The sequence below is a fragment of the Argiope bruennichi genome, chromosome 4 (genome assembly GCF_947563725.1).
Source record: "Argiope bruennichi chromosome 4, qqArgBrue1.1, whole genome shotgun sequence".
NCBI classification, from domain to species: Eukaryota; Metazoa; Arthropoda; class Arachnida; order Araneae; family Araneidae; genus Argiope; species Argiope bruennichi.
Window position 1 is genome coordinate 57,501 of NC_079154.1, and position 24,000 is coordinate 81,500.

General features: G+C 35.7%; 2 non-coding genes across 2 annotated transcripts in view; both read right to left on the reverse strand.

The window, feature by feature from the left end:
* LOC129967175 (5.8S ribosomal RNA) overlaps nucleotides 1-33 on the reverse strand; it is a 154-nt gene extending 121 nt beyond the window's left edge. The window contains exon 1 of the ribosomal RNA XR_008784360.1: nucleotides 1-33. This exon is cut by the window's left edge and continues 121 nt beyond it. This is a non-coding gene — a ribosomal RNA (5.8S ribosomal RNA).
* A 307-nt stretch (nucleotides 34-340) lies between these two features.
* On the reverse strand, nucleotides 341-2,154 carry LOC129967173 (small subunit ribosomal RNA). The gene has a single exon (XR_008784359.1). It is a non-coding gene; the product is annotated as a small subunit ribosomal RNA (ribosomal RNA).
* Nucleotides 2,155-24,000: the final 21,846 nt, after the last annotated feature.

Here is a 24,000-nt window from a genome sequence, read left to right on the forward strand (position 1 = left end):
ACCCGTGAGCCGAGTGATCCACTGCTCAGAGTTGTACTTCATTATTTTTGGCCAATCGTTTCCGAAAGGTCGTTAGTGCGTTCGAGTTTATTATTCAATGACACTCCCCATAATGGGAAGCGATGCCACGGGGCGGTGTGCACACAGGCACATCTCTTCAAGCCTAGCCCTAGTTAACTAGGACCCCCCTCTTGCCCAAGTCGAGTGCCGGGGATAGAACAGGCACACCCATAGTAGGCATCATAGATTCGAATTTGGGTACTTCGTTCCCCGAGTCGCGTGGGAACCAGTACCGGCAAGGAACTTAAAAAAGTTCCTCGTTTAAAAAAAAAGGTTTAATTAATGATCCTTTCGCAGGTTCACCTACGAAAACCTTGTTACGACTTTTACTTCCTCTAAATGATCAAGTTTGGTCATCTTTCCGGCACACCGGCTCGACCAAATGGCCAATCCGAGCGCCAGTCCGAAGACCTCACTAAATCATTCAATCGGTAGTAGCGACGGGCGGTGTGGACAAAGGGCAGGGACGTAATCAACACGAGCTGATGACTCGTGCTTACTGGGAATTCCTCGTTCATGGAATCAATTACACTTTCCAATCCCCAGCACGAAGGAGGTTCAACGGGTTACCCAGTCCTTTCGGACAGGGAAAGCACACGCTGATTCCTTCAATGTAGCGCGCGTGCGGCCCCGGACATCTAAGGGCATCCCAGACCTGTTATTGCTCTGTCTCGTGCGGCTAAACGCCGCTTGTCCCTCTAAGAAGAACGTCCCACTACAAGAGGATGGGAACGTCTATTTAGTAGGCTAGAGTCTCGTTCGTTATCGGAATTAACCAGACAAGTCGCCCCACCAACTAAGAACGGCCATGCACCACCACCCACAGAATCAAGAAAGAGCTCTTAATCTGTCAATCCTTCCTGTGTCCGGGCCGGGTAAGTTTTCCCGTGTTGAGTCAAATTAAGCCGCAGGCTCCATTTCTGGTGGTGCCCTTCCGTCAATTCCTTTAAGTTTCAGCTTTGCAACCATACTTCCCCCGGAACCCAAAAGCTTTGGTTTCCCGGAAGCTGCCCGGCGTGTCATTTGAGGAACACAGCCGGATCGCTGGCTGGCATCGTTTATGGTTAGAACTAGGGCGGTATCTGATCGCCTTCGAACCTCTAACTTTCGTTCTTGATTAATGGAAACATTCTTGGCAAATGCTTTCGCAGTAGTTCGTCTTGCGACGGTCCAAGAATTTCACCTCTAGCGTCGCAATACGAATGCCCCCGTCTGTCCCTCTTAATCATTACCTCGTGTTCCGAAAACCAACAAAATAGAACCGAGGTCCTATTCCATTATTCCATGCACAATTATTCAGGCGTCGCGCCTGCTTTGAGCACTCTAATTTTTTCAAAGTAAACGTGAGGGTCTCCGCCCACAACCGGTGAAGATCATAGACAGAAGCCCCCTGAACGCTCGGCAGCGAACAGTAACCACCGGTAGGCGGACCGTCCGGCCGGAGCTGAGATCCAACTACGAGCTTTTTAACCGCAACAACTTTAATATACGCTATTGGAGCTGGAATTACCGCGACTGCTGGCACCAGACTTGCTCTCCAATGGATCCTCGTTAAAGGATTTAGAGTGTACTCATTCCAATTACGGGGTCTCAAAAGAGTCCCGTATTGTTATTTTTCGTCACTACCTCCCCGTGCTGGGAGTGGGTAATTTGCGCGCCTGCTGCCTTCCTTGGATGTGGTAGCCGTTTCTCAGGCTCCCTCTCCGGAATCGAACCCTGATTCCCCGTCACCCGTTACGACCATGGTAGGCGCGTAACCTACCATCGACAGTTGATAAGGCAGACACTTGAAAGATACGTCGCCGGGACGAGCCCGTGCGATCAGCCCAAAGTTATACAGAGTCACCACAAGAGACGGACACGAGGCCCGATTGGTTTTGGTCTAATAAAAGCGCTCGTTCCCGAAGGTCGGAGCTCTGCTGCATGTATTAGCTCTAGAATTGCCACAGTTATCCAAGTAGTAAGGTACGATCCAAGGAACCATAACTGATTTAATGAGCCATTCGCGGTTTCGCCTTAATACGGCATGTACTTAGACATGCATGGCTTAATCTTTGAGACAAGCATATGACTACTGGCAGGATCAACCAGGTAACTTCCATCGTTCATCAGAACGTTCGGAAAATGCACTCCGAATCCTTACATTTCACGAGTCGCGACTATTTCAGTCGCGGGGGACGCCTCGACTACGGAGGATCCCTCATTCAATCTCGCTTTTTGTGTAGGTATTCCCCGTGCATTCTACAGAGGTTTCAATACTCACGACTTCCCCGACGGCTTCAACGCCGCGGGGCGAGTGCGGAGGCATCGAGAAGATATGTGCGCTGGACACAGATGCAGAAAACCAATCAATTCCTTTAAGTACGGTTCTGCTCGTCGCGTCAACGGCACGGGGGCCGAGCCGCTCGCAGAGAGGCTGAGATAGTTTGGAAGCGGCCGGAAAGACGGAGAATATCTCCCCGCCGATCGCAGCCTTAGTAGCAGAAGAATAACACCCTCGATCCCGGAGGCAGCGTCCGACCGACCCATCACGAACCGAGAACCGATCCGATCGAGCACGACAGACCCACCGTCAACGTTAGAGGACCGCTTTCCCGGAGGTAGCCAACCGGTACTAACAACCCAATCCCGTTGCCGAAACCTCAGACAAGTACGCGAGATTACGACGCGTTTTTAAAACGCATTCTGTCTCGCGATCGACCACTGTTTCCAGCAGTCACCTGCTACTCATATAGGGCTACGGACGATCCCCGACGTTCCGCTCGTGATCGCGAGTGGCGCGCGCTTCGGTGCGCTTCTTCTTTATTAGAGAAAAATCTCTTTTTGGCCGATCCCTCCTCCCAACCCCTTTTTAAAATCGATTTCTCAATTAATAGCAAAAATGAAACATCCAAACACTGGGTCCTCTCTGTCCCCCCAAAAATTTTTAGGGAAATTAAAGACAAGGGGGGACTATACTATGAGTGGACTCGATTGCGTGTGTCCGAATTCTTTAGTGTCAGGCAATGCAAACATTGCCTGGGATTCGGACACACAACCAAAAATTGTAACAGAAGAGAGGAGCCCCCAACCTGTGATCGGTGTGGGGAATACAATACTCAGGGGAGAGCTCACAAGTGCAAAAAGACCTGTTGTATTAACTGCGCACACTCGAACGAGCGATTCAACACCAATTACGGCACCAATCACAGCAGCCTGGATCGACGCTGCAAATCATATGTAAGACAAAAGGAGACCATAAAAAACAGAACCGATTATGGATATTAAAACTCTCCGTGGGATCCACATTAATCTAAATCATTGTGAGGCAGCACACTCTGCAGTATATCAGATCGCTAGGGATTTAAATCTAGACTTTATCGCGGTCCAAGACCCCCATCTGATAAAAGGGGAACCACCTAGGGCGTTTTTCGGTTGTCGGACCTTCATCTCCAACGACAAAAAAGCCATTACCTATATTTTTAATAAAAATTTAAATGTGTATTTTAAGTTCAGCACAGCCAATTCGGTCTGTGTTGAACTATATCTCAATGACTTCATATTAAATATCTTAAATTGCTACTTCCCGCCCCACTACAGCATAGATGAAACACTGAAAGAACTAGAGGATTTTAACTTTTTAAATACTTTTAATCTTGTCGTTGGAGATTTTAATTGCAAAGCCAAACGCTGGGGCTATGACTCGGATAATTATAGGGGCAGAAAACTTACCGAGTTCATAGCCTCTAATAATCTTAATATCTGTAACATCAAAGAATACGGTCCGACTTTCCAATCTTCTATTCACGTTGGTTTCCCCGATTTGACATTAATCTCTAGCTCGATCGCCCATTACGTTAAAAATTGGGGTGTCTTGGACACGGAATCCCATAGCGATCATAAATATATTTATTTCAAACTTGATATTCAAACTGTTCCAGATGCTGATTTCCACTTGAAAACCAAATACGGCCTAAACAAATTCATAAATCACGTTAAAAAACATTTTAAAGATTTTAAATTAAAACTTAAAGAGGTCAAATCCATTACAGATTTGAACCTCTTTTTTAATGATTTTATTAATTTTATACACACCTCTGGTTTTAAAACGCTCAAAAAGAAACCAACTAAAATGGCCAGGAAATTCAGCTTCTGGAATGAAGAACTCAGAGTGTGCCGAAACAAAGTCAATAAGCTAGCCAAAATTTATAAGTCTCACATTAAAAACAAATCCCCGGAGGACCTCATTCTAGTCTCGGGCAATAACTATCGAAAAGAAAGGGCCGCCTACAAGAAATTACTCCTTAAAACCAAGAGGGATGCCTGGGAAAGACTATGCATCAATTACAATGAAAAGTTCGGGTTTCTGTTTAACCTAGTATTTGACAAGGCATCTTCTAACCATAACATCTCAGTTAACCCGAACGGTGATCCTAATGCTCAATTCAAAGATAAGATCAATAGCATTATGGATCACTTCTTCCCAGGCAAAACCAACGAAGATAAAATTTTATTTAATTACACCCCTGATCACTCGGAGGCTCTCGATATATTAGATTTAGAACTTGTTTTCGGGAGCCTCAAAGGCGGCAAAGCCCCGGGACTAGACAAAATTGACTACCGCATGTGGAGAGCGGTTTTTAACATTGATAAAGATTTTATATTAGATATTTTTAATCTTTGTTTTTATCACAATTACTTTCCGGAGTGCCTCAGGAACGGCAGGGTCTTCTTTTTACTTAAAAATGGTAAGGACCCTGCCTTATGCTCTTCTTACCGGCCGGTTTGCCTTTTGTCAACGCTGGGCAAAATCTTGGAAAGATTATTTTCAATAAAACTCAATCGGTGGCTGGATCGTAACAAAATACTTCATGATAATCAGTTTGGATTTAGAGAGGGCCGCAGTTGCGATCTGGCCATCGATAAATTAATTGATAATATAAAATCTCGTGTTCAGGGAGAACATCTGGCCCTCATCTCCCTGGACATAAAATCAGCGTTCGACAATATGAACTGGTCGGTACTATTCGATATACTGGGGACAATCCGGATCCCAAAATTTTACATTAACTTCATTTATTTTTACTTGACAGAGAGGAAAATCTCCTTCACCAATGAAATTTTAACGGTGACTAGGTGGTGTTATAGAGGGTGTCCACAGGGATCCGTAATAGCCCCCACTATCTGGAATATCTATATCAACAATTTACTAAATTTGAATATCTCGGGAGTTTACATTCAGGCTTTTGCTGATGACCTGGCACTGGTGGTCGGTGGCCGCACTTCTCATGTCCTTTCAGACAATGTTAACACTACCTTAGCCACCGTCCACCAAAAATTAACATCCATAAAATTAAGACTTTCAACTGAAAAATGCCAGGCCATCGTTTTTAGAAGCCTGTCCTCCCGAAAATTTTCCAAAAGGAACTCCACTACCCTGAACCGCAAGCCTACCTATCGCATCGACGGCAACCCAATTAAAATTGGCGACAGTCTGAAGATCCTGGGAATAACCATAGATAATAAACTTACTTGGACCGCCCACATTTTGACACTAACTGAAAAGGCCCTTAACTTGACATCCAACTTCAATAGGGTGATTCAATCCAATTGGAGCCTAGACAATAAAATTGTAAAATTTTGGTATAACACCGTTATTGAAAAGGCCCTGCTCTACGGTTCTAGTATATGGGGCGGGGCCTTAACAAAAGCCCAAATATCTAGGCTCCATACTATACAGCGGATCTTTCTCATACGTTTCACCCGGGCCTATAGGACCACGTCCACCAACCTCCTAAACGTAGTCACAGGTATTCCCCCCCTGCACGTCGTGGCTCGCTCCGAATACATCCGATATCAGATCTGGGTACGTGGCTCTCCTCATTTTAATTATTTTATAGAGGATATTACTTTAGACAGAAATATTTTAATCAAGAATATTCCGGCCGCTCGGAGGGTGGTTACTCTTAAAGAGACCATTCCCGAGGCGGCCTATGAAATTTACACCGACGGGTCCAAATTGGATAACTCTACCGGATTCGCGGTATGTATTTTTAAAAATAATGAAAATATTTTAAACTTTACTTTTAAACTAAACTATTTTAACTCGGTATTCCAAGCAGAGCTGGCCGCAATTGGTTTCGCGGCTAGCTGGGCTGCCGGTGAAAACACCACCGCTAACATTTACACCGACAGCCTTTCCTCTATAGCCGCCTTAGGGAGTCACTACGCCAGATCTGAATTTGTCAACGAAATCAAAAAGAAATTGCTATTAATGAATAACTCGGTCGGCCTCAAGTGGGTGAAAGCCCACGTTGGTATCTTCGGAAACGAAGTGGCCGACCAATTTGCCAAAGAAGCCACGGAGTCGGGGGAACCGTACCCTATCCCAGCGCCCTACTCCTTCTTAAAAAGAAAAATTAAATTATTTATCACGGAGGAGTGGAGTCGATACTGGACCAGCTATGACTCTCCCTCCGGAATTAGGGCCAGGGAATACCTGGATAAGGTGGACGGACGGTTCCTAATTAATAATAGAATACTAATATATTTTCTTAGTGGGCACGGTCCATTCCCAGCGTATCTTCACCGCTTTAAAAAACTGGGCTCTCCACTATGCACTTGCCAAGAACTGGGAGACGCGGACCACTATGTTTTTAACTGTAATCTGACAAGAAACTTCCACCTTGTCCGACCTGCGTCTCCCCACAAAAGAGCCTGGTTCAACAACCTACTAAGGAATAAGACAGCTGTCGCCAAAATAGCCGAGGCTTTCAGGGTTAGTGCCAGAATCTGTGAGGAGCTGGCCCAATATGGGACACCAGAACGGGACTGATTGTTATTTTATGATGTCTTTTTTAATGTTTTTAAACACATTTTTATTCTTCAACCTTTTAAACATTTTTATCTCATATTAAATTGCAAGTGGTCCTGGATTACTAATTTTAACGTATAAATGAATAAAAACTCATTTTCATCCGTTTTGAACCCCGACCTTTTTTACCTTGGACCATCTAATTATTAATTAAGCGTACATCTGATTATTTTAATTATTATAAACTCTTTTTTTTTAATCAACATTTTAAATACTTTGACGATAGTCCCGTTCACTCTTAACACCACCACTTATGTTTTTAATCTTTTTAAACTTTTAACTTACAAATTTAATTGATTTTACGGAATTCTTGACACCTTTATATAAGAATTTTACCTTTTTATTTTTACTTATTTTATTCATCGGACTCTTAATTATTGTTATTAACTTATTGAATTGTTATTTAACTTTTTATATATCTGGACGCATCTTTTTACCTTTTACATGCCGCTCTCCATTGCCATATAAATGAGGTTATCCATAATCAACATCACAATACCATACTATTAAATAGTTCTCCCCACTTGCCCGCTTCGCTCGTTCAATCCTCCCCTGCTCCTCTCCATCTTCCCTCCCAAGTTGCTTGGGTTCAACATTTTAAACCAACTATTTTAAAACAATCTTTAAACAAACATATTTTAACCATTTGAAACTTTTAGCAATTATTTTAACCCAAGACGTTTTCATAGATTTTATACCTTGACAGAATCTATTTTTACTCCTCTGATGCCAACTATGTCTCACTATTTTGTATAAAATCCCTTTTTAAATTATTACACATTTTATCATGATGAACTTATATATATATATTTTATGCATCTTTTACCCGAATGTGACTTAATGTAAAATCTGTATTTATACATTTTTTGCACCCGCCATTTACTTTAGGTTTTTAACATCAATTTTTACCTAAATCTGACTACATTATTTGTCTTATACTATTGTGACTTTTACCCGACTGTGACGCTGTTTTTACCGATTTCGACTTTTACCTGATCTTGACATTCTGTATAACCAATGTGACTTTTACCCGACTTTGACGTTGTGTTCTTGTTGTGTGTTCGTCCTGTTTTAGTGTTTTAATTGTATGTGTGATGGTTTTACCTTATTATGCTTTGTTTAAGTGAACTTAACTTTATATTAGCTTTTATAATTTACCTAGTGGCGGCCCTTGGTGGAGTGATGTGCGGACATTCATTTCTAACTGACACACTCACGGACTTTAAAATTATTTTAAGTGGAACACGGGACTGAAAGATTTTTTAAAAAAAATTTTTTCCCGATCGACCCCAACTGGTCGACCAGTGGTTGGATTAATAATATAAATAAACTTAGTATTTTTAAAAAAAGACAAAAAAACCCCGCTTACCAAACACCAGTCTACTTCGGGGGCCCCCTGTGCTGCTCGCCTTGCCTACCCTGTAAAATAGGAAAATTCATTAAATTTTAAAAATAAAAATCAAACCTATAAACTAGGGAGTTTGATGATGGGTGAGGTGAGTAATGAGATGAAATTAGGGGGCCTTAACCACTATTTAATATAATTATTCCGTTAAGAAAAATAAATAAAAATACAACCTGTGTTCCGCTGCTCTTCATTAATCGCTATCTTCTTCTTCTAAGGACAAAGGCACAATAACATATGTACATAAATAAAAAACTATTATCACTAAAAAAAAATTAAATCTAGGTTTCGCAGTTAGTCGCGTTCTACGCGGCGAGCACTCCTCCTCCATCCTGGCCCGCACGGAAGTAAGCGTTTGGCAGCATGCTTTTATACTGTTCATTTCCTTTTAAAAATTTTAAATTATATTTTTAAGTATTTTTATACCTGTTATCACTATGCTGCTTCAACTCCCCTACTGAGGGTTGAGAATGTTAATTTTAATAAGCATCCTGTCTTTTTAATCAGTTCATGTCTTTTAATTACTGCCCCTGTTTTGGGCAATGCCTGTAAACTCTTTTTAGAATTTTAATAAATCTGTCCGGATGCTGGGCTGATCTGGCGGGCCTTCCGGCTGCTGGGGCTGATTCTCGCCCCGGGACGTCGTTTCTCGCCTTACACCCAACTCGGGTAGGCTGACGTCCCGTGGGATGGCACTTTCCAATCCCCAGCACGAAGGAGGTTCAACGGGTTACCCAGTCCTTTCGGACAGGGAAAGCACACGCTGATTCCTTCAATGTAGCGCGCGTGCGGCCCCGGACATCTAAGGGCATCCCAGACCTGTTATTGCTCTGTCTCGTGCGGCTAAACGCCGCTTGTCCCTCTAAGAAGAACGTCCCACTACAAGAGGATGGGAACGTCTATTTAGTAGGCTAGAGTCTCGTTCGTTATCGGAATTAACCAGACAAGTCGCCCCACCAACTAAGAACGGCCATGCACCACCACCCACAGAATCAAGAAAGAGCTCTTAATCTGTCAATCCTTCCTGTGTCCGGGCCGGGTAAGTTTTCCCGTGTTGAGTCAAATTAAGCCGCAGGCTCCATTTCTGGTGGTGCCCTTCCGTCAATTCCTTTAAGTTTCAGCTTTGCAACCATACTTCCCCCGGAACCCAAAAGCTTTGGTTTCCCGGAAGCTGCCCGGCGTGTCATTTGAGGAACACAGCCGGATCGCTGGCTGGCATCGTTTATGGTTAGAACTAGGGCGGTATCTGATCGCCTTCGAACCTCTAACTTTCGTTCTTGATTAATGGAAACATTCTTGGCAAATGCTTTCGCAGTAGTTCGTCTTGCGACGGTCCAAGAATTTCACCTCTAGCGTCGCAATACGAATGCCCCCGTCTGTCCCTCTTAATCATTACCTCGTGTTCCGAAAACCAACAAAATAGAACCGAGGTCCTATTCCATTATTCCATGCACAATTATTCAGGCGTCGCGCCTGCTTTGAGCACTCTAATTTTTTCAAAGTAAACGTGAGGGTCTCCGCCCACAACCGGTGAAGATCATAGACAGAAGCCCCCTGAACGCTCGGCAGCGAACAGTAACCACCGGTAGGCGGACCGTCCGGCCGGAGCTGAGATCCAACTACGAGCTTTTTAACCGCAACAACTTTAATATACGCTATTGGAGCTGGAATTACCGCGACTGCTGGCACCAGACTTGCTCTCCAATGGATCCTCGTTAAAGGATTTAGAGTGTACTCATTCCAATTACGGGGTCTCAAAAGAGTCCCGTATTGTTATTTTTCGTCACTACCTCCCCGTGCTGGGAGTGGGTAATTTGCGCGCCTGCTGCCTTCCTTGGATGTGGTAGCCGTTTCTCAGGCTCCCTCTCCGGAATCGAACCCTGATTCCCCGTCACCCGTTACGACCATGGTAGGCGCGTAACCTACCATCGACAGTTGATAAGGCAGACACTTGAAAGATACGTCGCCGGGACGAGCCCGTGCGATCAGCCCAAAGTTATACAGAGTCACCACAAGAGACGGACACGAGGCCCGATTGGTTTTGGTCTAATAAAAGCGCTCGTTCCCGAAGGTCGGAGCTCTGCTGCATGTATTAGCTCTAGAATTGCCACAGTTATCCAAGTAGTAAGGTACGATCCAAGGAACCATAACTGATTTAATGAGCCATTCGCGGTTTCGCCTTAATACGGCATGTACTTAGACATGCATGGCTTAATCTTTGAGACAAGCATATGACTACTGGCAGGATCAACCAGGTAACTTCCATCGTTCATCAGAACGTTCGGAAAATGCACTCCGAATCCTTACATTTCACGAGTCGCGACTATTTCAGTCGCGGGGGACGCCTCGACTACGGAGGATCCCTCATTCAATCTCGCTTTTTGTGTAGGTATTCCCCGTGCATTCTACAGAGGTTTCAATACTCACGACTTCCCCGACGGCTTCAACGCCGCGGGGCGAGTGCGGAGGCATCGAGAAGATATGTGCGCTGGACACAGATGCAGAAAACCAATCAATTCCTTTAAGTACGGTTCTGCTCGTCGCGTCAACGGCACGGGGGCCGAGCCGCTCGCAGAGAGGCTGAGATAGTTTGGAAGCGGCCGGAAAGACGGAGAATATCTCCCCGCCGATCGCAGCCTTAGTAGCAGAAGAATAACACCCTCGATCCCGGAGGCAGCGTCCGACCGACCCATCACGAACCGAGAACCGATCCGATCGAGCACGACAGACCCACCGTCAACGTTAGAGGACCGCTTTCCCGGAGGTAGCCAACCGGTACTAACAACCCAATCCCGTTGCCGAAACCTCAGACAAGTACGCGAGATTACGACGCGTTTTTAAAACGCATTCTGTCTCGCGATCGACCACTGTTTCCAGCAGTCACCTGCTACTCATATAGGGCTACGGACGATCCCCGACGTTCCGCTCGTGATCGCGAGTGGCGCGCGCTTCGGTGAGCCACCAGGCGACCGGAAGAAGTCGCCGCGGGCGAAAATAAGAAAAATTGTGCACTGGTAAACCGTTTCACCGAACTATTGCCAAGTAGTATTTAGCGCTCTTCTCGGTGATTGGACTTTGAAGAAAATCGCGACTTCTCCCCTATTTGCACTTAGAAGGAAATCTCGGGTAGCGACTTCTCACTTTCTCGTGCTCCGGTTAGGACTTTGCCGAAAATCTCACATCGTCGGACTTTGACGGAAAACTCGCGAAGCGACTATCACCTTATCGCGCGTTCTGATTTGGACTTTGCCGAAAGACACGACTTCTCACATCGTGTCGTACTTAGTACAAAATATTGGGTAGCAACTTTCTCTTATCGCGTGTTCCTATTAGGTCTTTGCCGAAAATCGCGCATCTCTGTTTTTCCTTAAAATATTTAAATGTTGACTTTTCTTTCATTACTTTTTGTGAATTTTTATTAAAATGTTTATGAAATTGTTTATGCTTCTGAATTTAAAATGTTAAGTAACATTTATATTTGTACAATTATCTTTAATTCACTCAAATACAAATTTATAGAGTTTTAATACGCTGAAATTAAGTTAAATACCTGTATTTGCAGAATGTATTCTTATTTAGAACTCCATTTGGTGTAAATATTATAAAAATAATGAAATAAAACCTTCAAATGTTGTTAAATACTTGATTCAAACCTAAAAGTAGGTCAAGCACTTAAATTCTAGTAAATTAAGATAAATGCCTGGTAAAGTTCATATTTATATGCATTCGAAGAAAGAATTCAAGTGTTCTTTGAAGTAATTCTAATTTAGAACTCAATTTGGTGTAAAGAATGTCAAATTAGTGAAGTAAAAGATGTAAATGTTCTTGTATACTTCATATGAACTTCAAAGTAGGTCAAATTGTGTTAATGAGTGCACAAGTTGTTTAGTTTCCTTCATACAATGTGTAATGTATCTTCAAAATTCTTTAAACAGTGTAAAAAATGAAATATCTTTCCAATTAAAACAATTTCTACTATAAATACTGAGTTAAGTACAAATACTGTCTTTTAATATGTTAAATTGAACATATAATTGAGTGCAAGCTTTAATATAAATGTATAACTTCATGTAACATTCAATATCAATAATTTGTGAATGAATTCTTTCATTCAGTTAATTACTGAGCTGAATCTTTCACTAATGCAAAATATTTCATGATATTGTAAACTTTCATTCAGGTAAAAATTGTGTTAAATGTAAAGATATTCTTATACTCTGATAAATACAAATATATGAATGGTATATTAAACTTATTAATGCATAAGAGTATGATTTCTTACTGCATTTCTTGTGTATAATGATAAACATTCATCTCCCTTTACGTTTCATCTAGTATCCATTATATTGTTCATTTATTTGAAATTTAGCTTCATGGTTAATCACTTGTGAAATGCTTACTCAAACTGCAAGTTGTTTTCATAATTCATGTTGAGTGAAATCATTATATTATGTAAAATTCAAACATACAATTTGGAGATTCAACAGATTAGTGCTTATTATTTGTGGAAAGAAGTGATATGAATAGGTAACAGTTGTATAAAGAAACCTCAAGTCTTAAATGAATGTGTAATGTTACTTTGTACTGTAAATGCAAAGATATGGTTTTTAAATTCAACAAATTTCTGCATAAAAATGTTATTACCAACTATATTTTGTGTGCAGATTCTTCATGTACTATTTACAATCAAAGAATGCATAAATTTCTTAAAATATTTCATCAAGAATCTATATCATTATACTCAGTAAGCTTCATCTTTAATCAGTGTGAAATGTTTCATCATATAACAGGTTGTTCTAATTATTAAATGTTGTTTATAATGTAAGGAAATCTTCACCTGCAGGTAAATACAATTTATAGATGCATATTACTTGTTCAAACAAGTTGGCTGTAATGAATGTATATTGTTTACATTCACTGTAAATGTAACCCTTTTCTAATATTAATGTTGTTTTCATGTACAGCATTCTCTTGTTAATGTTTAATTTTATGTTATATTCTGTTGAATACAGGCATAAAGCTTGTACATACAATACATGAATGATTCAGAGTCCTTTGTCCAACTATAATTTATGTGTTGTTTCCCATTTCTTCAAACAACATTTACATTCGAAGAATGTTTCATCTTAACTAAGCTTCATCTTCAAACTGTGCCAAATGTTCCCATTCTTTACTTGTAATACAATGTGAAATGCAATAACTTACTCATATTTATAGTGGTTTAGGTTTAATAAAGTTCAAAATGTGATTGACATACTTATTTCATGTTAAATACAAACATACAGTTTGTGGATTCAACTCATAGGTCTTTATTACTTGTTCAAAACAGATTATATAAATAGATAATACTTATATGAAGAATGCTTACTCTTAAGTAAATGTGTAAATTTACCTTACACTGAAATTGTAACCTCTATCTTATATAAATGTAAAATTTATATGTATTTATTCATATAAACATTGTATGAAGTGTAATGTCTTACTTATATGGTGTTAAATAGAGGCATACATTATTAAGATTGTTATTTCCAATTCTAATTAATATATAGCTTCTTTATACAATATTTACAATGAATGAATACATAGATTTCTTCAAATGTTTCATCCAGTATCTATATTATTATGTTCAGCTTCTTGTTTACTTAATGAGAATTGTTTCTACATGTTACAAGTTGTTTCTAAAGTTCAATGTCATGTCAAATGCACTGTATTATAGTTTGAAGCTGCAATTAGCAAGTGCTTATTACATGTTGAAACAAGCTATATAAATATGTTTCTATAAAAGCCCAACCTGTGTGTAATTTTACCTTACATAACAATTGTAAACTCTTAATGTTGTAATGCATTCTTTTGTTCATGTGAAATGTTTCATTCATTGTTCATGTAAACACTGTATCAAATGGAACAATACAAATTACTTACATTGTGTTAAATTCAGGCATAAAGTTTGAACATCCAATGAAGAAGTTATTAAGAGTATTTTTTACAATTGCAATATGTCTGCAAGATTCTTCTTTCTTCATACAGTGTTTACAATAAGAATACATTAATTGCTTCCCATGTTTCATCAAATGTTTAAGTTAGCATATTCTTTAATCTATATGAAATTTACCCATTTTTACATTTAGTGTTATGTGAAATGCAGTAAAATACTCATAAACTGTTAACTATAAACATACAAGAGCATATAACTTATATATGAAGTTGCATATAAAATGATTATTCTGTTAAACATTGTAATTGTTATCTTTCTTTTAATGTAAACATTGTGAGAAATTCTTATAATGAGATAAGTACAAACACTAAGCAATTATTTTCAACATTTCAGTTAATTCTGTAAACAAACGTCCACATTAAACTATGTCAGTTTATTAATGTAAAGAATACTCAAAAAGTCTCACATGTACTTGTTATGCATGAAACAGACCTTACAAGTTTCAATATTAAAAATGTTAACGTGTAAGACAGTTACATTCTTTTATACTGAGTGGTTTATATTTCCAATATCATTTCTGTCACATATCATTGATATCAAAAAGACATAAATTGTCTCTTATGTGTACACAAACATTGTAACAACCATCTGAATGCTAAACATGTAAGTGCATACCACATATAAAGCTGCATGTAAAATGATAATTCTTTAATTAATGCAAAACATTAACAAACATAGTAATTGTCATTTCTTTATGCTAATGATGTGTGAAATGTTTATAATGTGCTAGGTTATGATTTTCAATAATTCAGTAAATACTGTTTGTCGAAACAAGCTTACGCATTAAACTGTCACAGTTACTTGTAAGGTTTATTCTTGTAAATAACAATTAAATAATGTCAAATGTACTTGTTATTCAGAAAAGAACACATACAAGTTTTTATATTATAAAAATAAATGTATAAATACAGTTACATAATTATATATTGAATGGTATATCCTTCCTTCACCATTTCAGGCACAAACCATTGATATCAAACAGACTTATATTATCCCTGACATGTACACAAACATTATAATAACAATTTCAATGCTACATTTGGTTCAAATTTAAACAATTTTTGTGTAAAAATTTGTCACATTTTGTCTGATATACAATAAATGCAGTGTTGAGTACAACAAAGCCAATTAAATTTGTAAACATAATGCATGTACACTATTAGCATTATTATTTTAAAGCATTAAACATAAAAAGATACATTAACTTCAAATTACTATTAAATTAACAATCTTTAAAAAGTCATAAATTATATGTAATGCATTTTTTTCATTGGTAGTTCTTAAATTTGGGGAAAATGATCTTTGTATATGTAACGATGAAGAATATTCTGTGTTGAAACATGACATGTTTGTATGAAAATAACTAAATTACCTTATCCATAATGTTAATAAAATTAGGAATGTAGTAAAACTCTTATTATCAATGAAAATTCATTTTCTGATGTACTATATCTACATTTTTTTAAAAATATAAGTAGTGCACACTGCAACTTGAATGTCACCGAGGAATCCTCGTAACAATTCTCTACTCACAAATGTGAAAATGATAACTTTTCTAACCATTAACATCATTATTATCCTCCTTCAAAGCATGTGTGTTTCAAATAAAAACACTTTTTATGAAAATATTTATGAAATTTTGTCTAAAATTCAATAACACTGCATTTCAGTACAACGAGACAGAAGAAATCCTATTCTAAAGCATAGTTCAAACATAAAAAAAGTTATGTAATCTAAAAAATTACTAATAAATTCAGATTTCTTATATAGAAAAGAAGTGTAATTAATATATATTTTAATTGCTATCAATTTAATTTGGTAAAAATGGTATGTGAATATGCAAGGATGAATAATGTTCTACGAAGAAACATTGCAAGTTTGTATTAGATATTCAAATTCATTTAAAATCCTTAATGTGAAAAAAAATATTGAATGCAGTGTGCCCAAATATTCATAAAAGTACTATTTTTAAAACTATTACAGTTCATTCTTGGCCTAAAAAAAAAGGAGCAGACACTGTTAATTGAATGTTGTCGTGGAATCTTCGAAACACTCTTTTGTTTACAAGTGTGTCAAATACAGTATTCATAAACTTAAATCCACTTACCTCATTATGATACTTCTTCAATGAAGCAAATATCAAAACACCTTGTTAATGAAGAGATTTTAATACTATTATTCACATATATCATTTGTTCTTCATTGTTGCCTTTAATATTGTTGATGTAACAATGTGTTGAAAAGTATTAAGAACAATATTCACTGTTGCTTACAGTTAGCTAAGAATAATAGAATCATAAATTGTTACTGGGCATCATTGTTGATGTAACAATGGATTTAATAGTGTTCATAACTATACTGTCCATTTAGTCTCTAAAGAATTCATAAATTGCATGTATTTAAATAGTAACAATTAACTATTCATGGAAACAATGAATTAACACCTAACACAGTAAACAATATGCTATTTAACATTGTAAAATCAGTCCAACTCCTATCCGAAAACTCAGTGTAGAAATGCTTCCTATGGATTTTCATCAAAACAAGTCTTTTCCACTAAAATTCTTTGAATGAAAATTGAAACAGCTTTCATGTATGTTGTCTTCCAGCATCTCTTTGTATGAAGAAAATGATCAACACATCATTTCAGAAGAGTGACATCTATGTTCCAGTTTGTCTTCTCTTATCTTCAGTTGAAAGTAAAGGTTGATTTTTTGTTGTCATTTACACTGTACACAAACTTCATCTTCTTTCTGCTATAAAACTGCTTCATATAACTATACATTCTTCTTCCATGTTAGAGCATAACAAAGTAGATATCTTTTCAAAATTTCTTCATTTCATTCATAAAAAATAGGATATGAAGTTCAGTTGACATGCCTTCACTCATTGATAACTGCCATCAGAAGGGGGGGGGGGGAAATCCTAAATGCCCATTCAATATTCAGACTTCATCTTTACAAAGTAAAGTTGTTGATGAGATAATAACACTCTTTCACCTTCAACTGCACTTGCTAGGATGATGTAATCACATTATAAACAACTAAATTGAATATCCCAAGTAATCCAAATATGGAAAATCTATATAAACAAAGACTACCAGAAATGAAATAATCATCAACAAAAACATTTAACTTCTTCTCATACGTAGAAATCATCAAATTCAATGTCACAAAATCTTCAATTTCAATAAGTTAATCACCAGCATGCAATTCAAAATAATCACAACACAACAACAGCTATTCAAGATTTGCCTCCACCAAAAACCATTAAGTGCAGTGAACCAAATAATCTGCTTTGCCAAAATGAAACCTCTTACAAAATCAAACACATTAAATTGAACAGTGCAAATTATTTCCAAAAAATTCCCAAGCATTAAAAATTTAAAAACCATGTAAAAACTTAAGTGACGAGCAATACCGGCAGAGTACAAAAATCACACACAACACCAAACAAACACCATTTCTGCTAATATTTCTTTATAAAATTGAATCAAATATCTGAAACTGTGTAAATTTCAAACAGTATTCTTAACAGAATGCATAAATATAGTATGAAAGTAATACAGTATGCCAACAATCAACCCGCATGTCCATACATGACTAAAATTTATAACTCAACTAAACTAACCAATATACTATTTTTCAGTGAAATCTCTCACAGGATAGCAATTATGAAATTGAATTCTGCAAACTATTGGGAACTTATTTACCATTTAAAAAGTAGACATTCAGAAAAACTCACATTTTCTAAACACTTGGGTGTAAAAACCGACAACATGCATAACCAAAACAAGACCACAGAAACTTGGAAGATAAGTTCATTGATAATTTTTTAATTTCTAAAGGAAACTTCTGTTCACTGTCATATGTAAAATAATATGAATGTAAAAATGCATTAGGAATTTAAGAAATATGCATAACAACACATCAAGACATGGTACAGTGAATATGTGAAAACATAAACATTAAGAAATAATTTCAAATAAACATTAAGATTTATATTAAATTTGCTAAAAACACTTCTACTTTTCAACAATTAACTTTAATTAATATGAAATATATGTTATGTATCAAAGCTCAATGCATATAAACAATGTTATGTGTTAGTGTGTCAAAATGTAAACAAACAAACAAAACAGTACTGATGAAGCAACATTTATTTACATAGGAAAAACAATAATGAAAATACTAATTCAAATTATATAGAAATAAATTTAGTAAGCAAATATATCAGCTACACATGAAAGATGTGCAATAAAAAGAAAAAATGGAAAGAATATGTACTTGGACACTGCTCGACAGGATTCGAGCAATCCAATACTATTCAAATTAAAAACAGAAACAAATTTCTACTAAATAGACTTGAAATTAGGAAAAACACAATTAAATGAAGGGAGAAAAAACAACAACAATGAATTGATTTTTGTTTTCACTAATTTACAATAAATAGGCTTAAATTAAAAGTTGGCATTCTTAAAGAGGGGGGGAGGGGGGGGGGGGGGTGCACACTGTGAAACTGAATTCAGTCTTATTGTTAGATTTTAAATCTTCAACTTTAAAAAGAAATGTCAGTATAATTTCAATCAATAAATAAATAAATCATTTTCCAATACTAATAACAACTCTTATAATATAAATAACCTGAATTACTTAAACACAGTACAGCGAAGAAGAGATATCGAGACAACAGCATACATTGCTAGTAAAAAAAATATTAACTATACACTAATAATAAAAATTAAATTAATTATTTCAATAACTAACAGTTTAATCATGATTATATGCATAACTTACAATACTATATATATATTTTTTTCAAACCATGTAACTAAGAAATACCTTTGTGGCCTTATCCAAAGAGAAAACACTCAACGATTTGTTCCTTTAAGATAACAAACAAGCCTATAGGTGCTTCCCATTTGGAATCAGGCCACAGAAAAGATACCATAAATAAACAGGTGATAATCCAATGAGAAGTAATTAAAACAAATGAGTTAAAATTACTTCTAAGACGCTTAATTACAAAATAAAGAAACAAAACTTAATTTATGCAAAAGTAAGCTTAAAATTGAATATAAAGATTTAATTTTTGCTCATAGGAGATAAATGAAATAAATAAAAAAAGCAAAATGTTTGTTTACAAATAAATAGAGCAAAATAAGCAAATGCCAGAAATCGAGCATTTTATTCACCCACACAAATCTCCTAATATTTTCAAAGTGCAGGGACGACATTTTCATCCAAGACAGGCGGTACACAGGAATGAAACAAAACCCACAACTTTCTTCAAAGATCTACGGGTGCACAGGATAACACAGCAAAGAATCGTGCAGGTGAAAAGCAACCCTCCGGTTACGTACCAAGTGCCATGCCGAATGAACACAGGATTGAAAAGTGGAATACTGGAATGTAGGGGAGTTCGCCTTTCCCATCCAAGTTGCTTGATGCACAGGATAACATGGCACAGCATTCTCTTCTTGTCAAGACACATCATGCTTCTTTGTCTTCATTCTTCTTAAATTCTCATTTCTTGCTTTGTCAATTAAGTTAATGCGTATTTTAATTTCACGATTAATCTGTACTATTTCACTTAATATTATTGATTATAATAAAATTCTTTGTATATATTTAGGTTACACTAAAATCAAATAAGTTAAATTATCATGAAACTATTAATAAATAAACTAATTCACTGCACATAATAAAAATATTGTTGCCAAATTAAATAATAAACAGTATAAACTTTAACAATTACTCAAACTGATTGTTATCACTTCAACACTGTAGTAAAATTACATCATATTATAAAAAAGATGTTACTACATAGAAATTATACTATAGCAAAGCATTTTATTATGAATTGAGCAGTCAATAATATTAAATAACTGAATAAAATTAACCATGCACCAAGCCATTTATAAAGGAAATTGATTTCTTATTCATTACATAAAAGGGTTGTATATGTTATTAAGTAATACTAAAGCAAAAGTACTAAACTATACTAGAATAAGAAGTGAAAAATCAATATAAATAAAACTAAATCTAAATTGTAATATTAATATACACCAAGTCAATAGTAAAGGAAAATGATTTCTTGTATATATGAACAATTATACTACAAAAGCAAAGTACTTCATCATACGTGAGAAACAAAAGTGAAATAGCAATTAATGAAAAAAAAAAAGCTAAGTATTAATAAAATGAAATGTATAAGTGAATTCATTACTAAATCAAATATGCATCCAGTTATTACAAGAAGAAATTTATTTCCAATTCATATTATGGAAGGGTTATATAATTAAATTTTTCTTGTATTAAGAAAATAAAGGATGCATAAATTTCAATATTGAATAAAAATGCCAATGTTTTTAAGATGTATCATCACTACGTTCAAAATTCATATTACAGAAGTTATAACATAGATAACAAACATACATATAAAAAAATAAACACTTACCTTGCAATTTTTAAAAATGTTCCTTCTTAAAGCAAAATTAATTTCAGTGTCAAAATTTCAATTCTCATGAAGGATAAACCAGTGAAAGCATTCCATTCTTGTTAAAATTAATCACAAAATGTGCTAAAAAAGAAGTCGCAACATATGGAAGTTGAAGGTCAATGAATGAACTTCAAACTTTTCTAGCACAGATAGAAATATTTCTCAGGATGACTTTCACACATATCATCCGGGAAATTCACTCAGCTTCGACTAGTTGTTAAAAATCATCATACACAAACACTTCTGAATTAGAATTCATCACAGATGAAAACAAAATTAAAATCTTCTTCAAACCTCTCTCGCACACAAAGACATTCTTTTCGGCAGTTTCTCTTTTAATCTTGAAACACACGCAATCCATAAAACTCATTCTTGAAGAGGAAATCCGCTCAGTAAATATGCAAAACATCCATCTACAAAAGAAAAAAAAAATTAATTAGAAATTAAAAAAGATTTCTAGAAAAGCACAAACAATGGAAGAGCACACACGCCGACAACCAACGGACAAATGAAATTCAAATGAAGAGCCGTTGAAATCAGTTCGGTTAACAGTTAATCAGGATTCAACCGCCTAGCAAAGAAATAATTAAGATTGCGATCACATGTTCGGATCCCATCGAACCAATCAGTGGTGTAGGATGACTTACTCACCATGACCGCTACGGTGTCTATTCAGTTTCCAATAATAACAACTCATTTCATGAATGGCAACATTGTACATTTACTTCCCCTCCCGAAGAGAAAAATGACAACAAACTTTTTATCTATCGGAACTGATTGTTACATTTTTTTTTAATTTTAGAAAAGGAATTTTAAACAGAAGAATTTTAATTTCAGTTACTCATCGGAACTTTTTTTTTTTTTCTCTTTTCTTCATATGCATTTAAGATTTTCTTTTACCAAATACATTTTTTTTTTTTATTTTCCTTATAACATTTATTATTATTAATTTTTTAAAAATGTCAAACAGAAGTCTATACATAAGAATTTTTTTTTTTTTTCAATATTTTCAGTCAAGTGCAATACACAACTCATGAATTAAATATAAAGGAGGGAAACTTTAGAAATGATTATTTTCACCATAAAAATATTAAATTCAATATAATACTGTCAAGCATTTAATGGATTAAATACATTGGAAGGAAATGTATACTTTTAAAGGCGAGGAATGTAAATTGGGGGGGGGGGGGTAATAACCTGTTTTATAATAAAAAATAAGAATTATCACTTTAATAAACAATATAAGCTCCAAATGTAAACTTAAACTCATTTTGTTATTCATTAGACCTACTAATCCCAAAATTCCTTACTAGCTAAATAGATGCAATTAGATGTATTATAACTCATTTAAAGTAAAAGAAAAGATACAAACCTACAGTTCACATGAAGAAACAATTATGCACTTAATTTTTCATAAAATTTCATATTGATAAATGTTAAAATTTTCTGCAAAACAGAAACAAACAAATTAGCATCATCAAAACAGTACATTTTGATATCATGTCACATACATAAACAAATCTTTCACACTGTGATTTTACATTCAAAAAGCAAGTAATGAAGGTTTTCACACTTCAATATCCAAATAAATTTCCACAACACAAAGGAAATATGCAGTTGGGTGATGAAGCTTGCATAAATGTACAAAGCAAAATTTAAAAATATGAATTTTATGTGCAAAACAAAAGTAAGGTGGGAGTGGTCATGCAATTCATATATAGACAAAGCAGGATTAACAAAACACTATATAAACTTAAAATCATCTTATAAGAACATTACACTGAACAATATTTTGTTTCAAGGATATTAACATTTTTATGTCTTTTCTGCAACTTACCTGGTTGCTACTTTCAAAGCAGAACTACCAATTCATTTGTAGAACCAGAAAATAAAAAAAAAATTTTGAAAGAAAGCAGAAGCGTTTCATTTTACTAACAGTTTTTGTTTTTATAGCAACCAGAGAATATGGGGGGGGGGGGGGGGAAATGAACTACAAATGCTATGAACCATGCAAAGCTTAAAATTCTTCAAAGCGTGTCCAAATAATAATAAGATATATCATACTCATTATTTTTTTTTTATTTAAAGAAAGTGACATTATCAAGACATTAGTAAAGTAAGCAGTGGTAATCTTAGTTTAATGCAATTAAAGGGGAAAAAAAAAAAAACTTTTATAACAAATAATAATTTAAGATATTTATTATTCAATACAAAATAAAATATTTGTTTTCGAAAAAGATTTCAAAGAAATCATAACCAAATCAATTGTAAACATTGTTTTTTATGTGCTTCACTGAATTTAAAATGTTTCTGTGAATTTTTGTATTACATGAACTTGTTAATCACTGTTTCAGAGAATGTCAACAAACCATCAGTCACTTTCCTTTAATATTCTAATACGAATATTTCTATAGAATAAACACGTGTTAATGAGTAACTAACTTTATACAATAATAAATTTTTAGCTTTATACAATAATAAAGAATAAAACAAATTAACCTATTATTAAATGCATTTTGAAAAAGTAACTGACACATATATAAACAGGATTGAAAGAAAAAATAAAGCAATATTATCTTGATCAATTGATATAATGTGATCCGTTAAGACATCAGAAACACAAAGCAAACTAGAACATGCAGAATGGATAAAAAAATGCATTCAAATGCCATTCTGACAGCTGTCACACCACACCAACACTATACAGATAAAGTCATTGCAAACAAAACATCTATAATTTCATACGCATATATATATAAGGCATGAAACCAAAAGCAATAACATTAAAAAAATTTAAACTTCAATTAATGAACATGAAATTAATAGTACAGCAGGAAGAAAAGCTTTTTAAAAATAAACAAAATAACATCTTTTAAATGGAATAAAAGAAATCTTGTATGACCATTTTTTTAAAACTATTTCAACGTTCACTGTAAAAACAAAATTATCTCTTTAGTTCTTAGAAAATAAATTAAAAAATTACACTGGCATACAACACTATAAAAAAAATATAAGGGGGGGGGGAGGTAACATTCTGAATGATTGCATAAATTTATTGAGCATGACACTTAAAACACACAACAAGCACAAATGAGGAAAATGCATATGGAGAAAAATTGAATGGACATCTGACAGCTTTCACACCACATGAATGGAGTGAATGGTTCATAAAATGAAACCATCCTT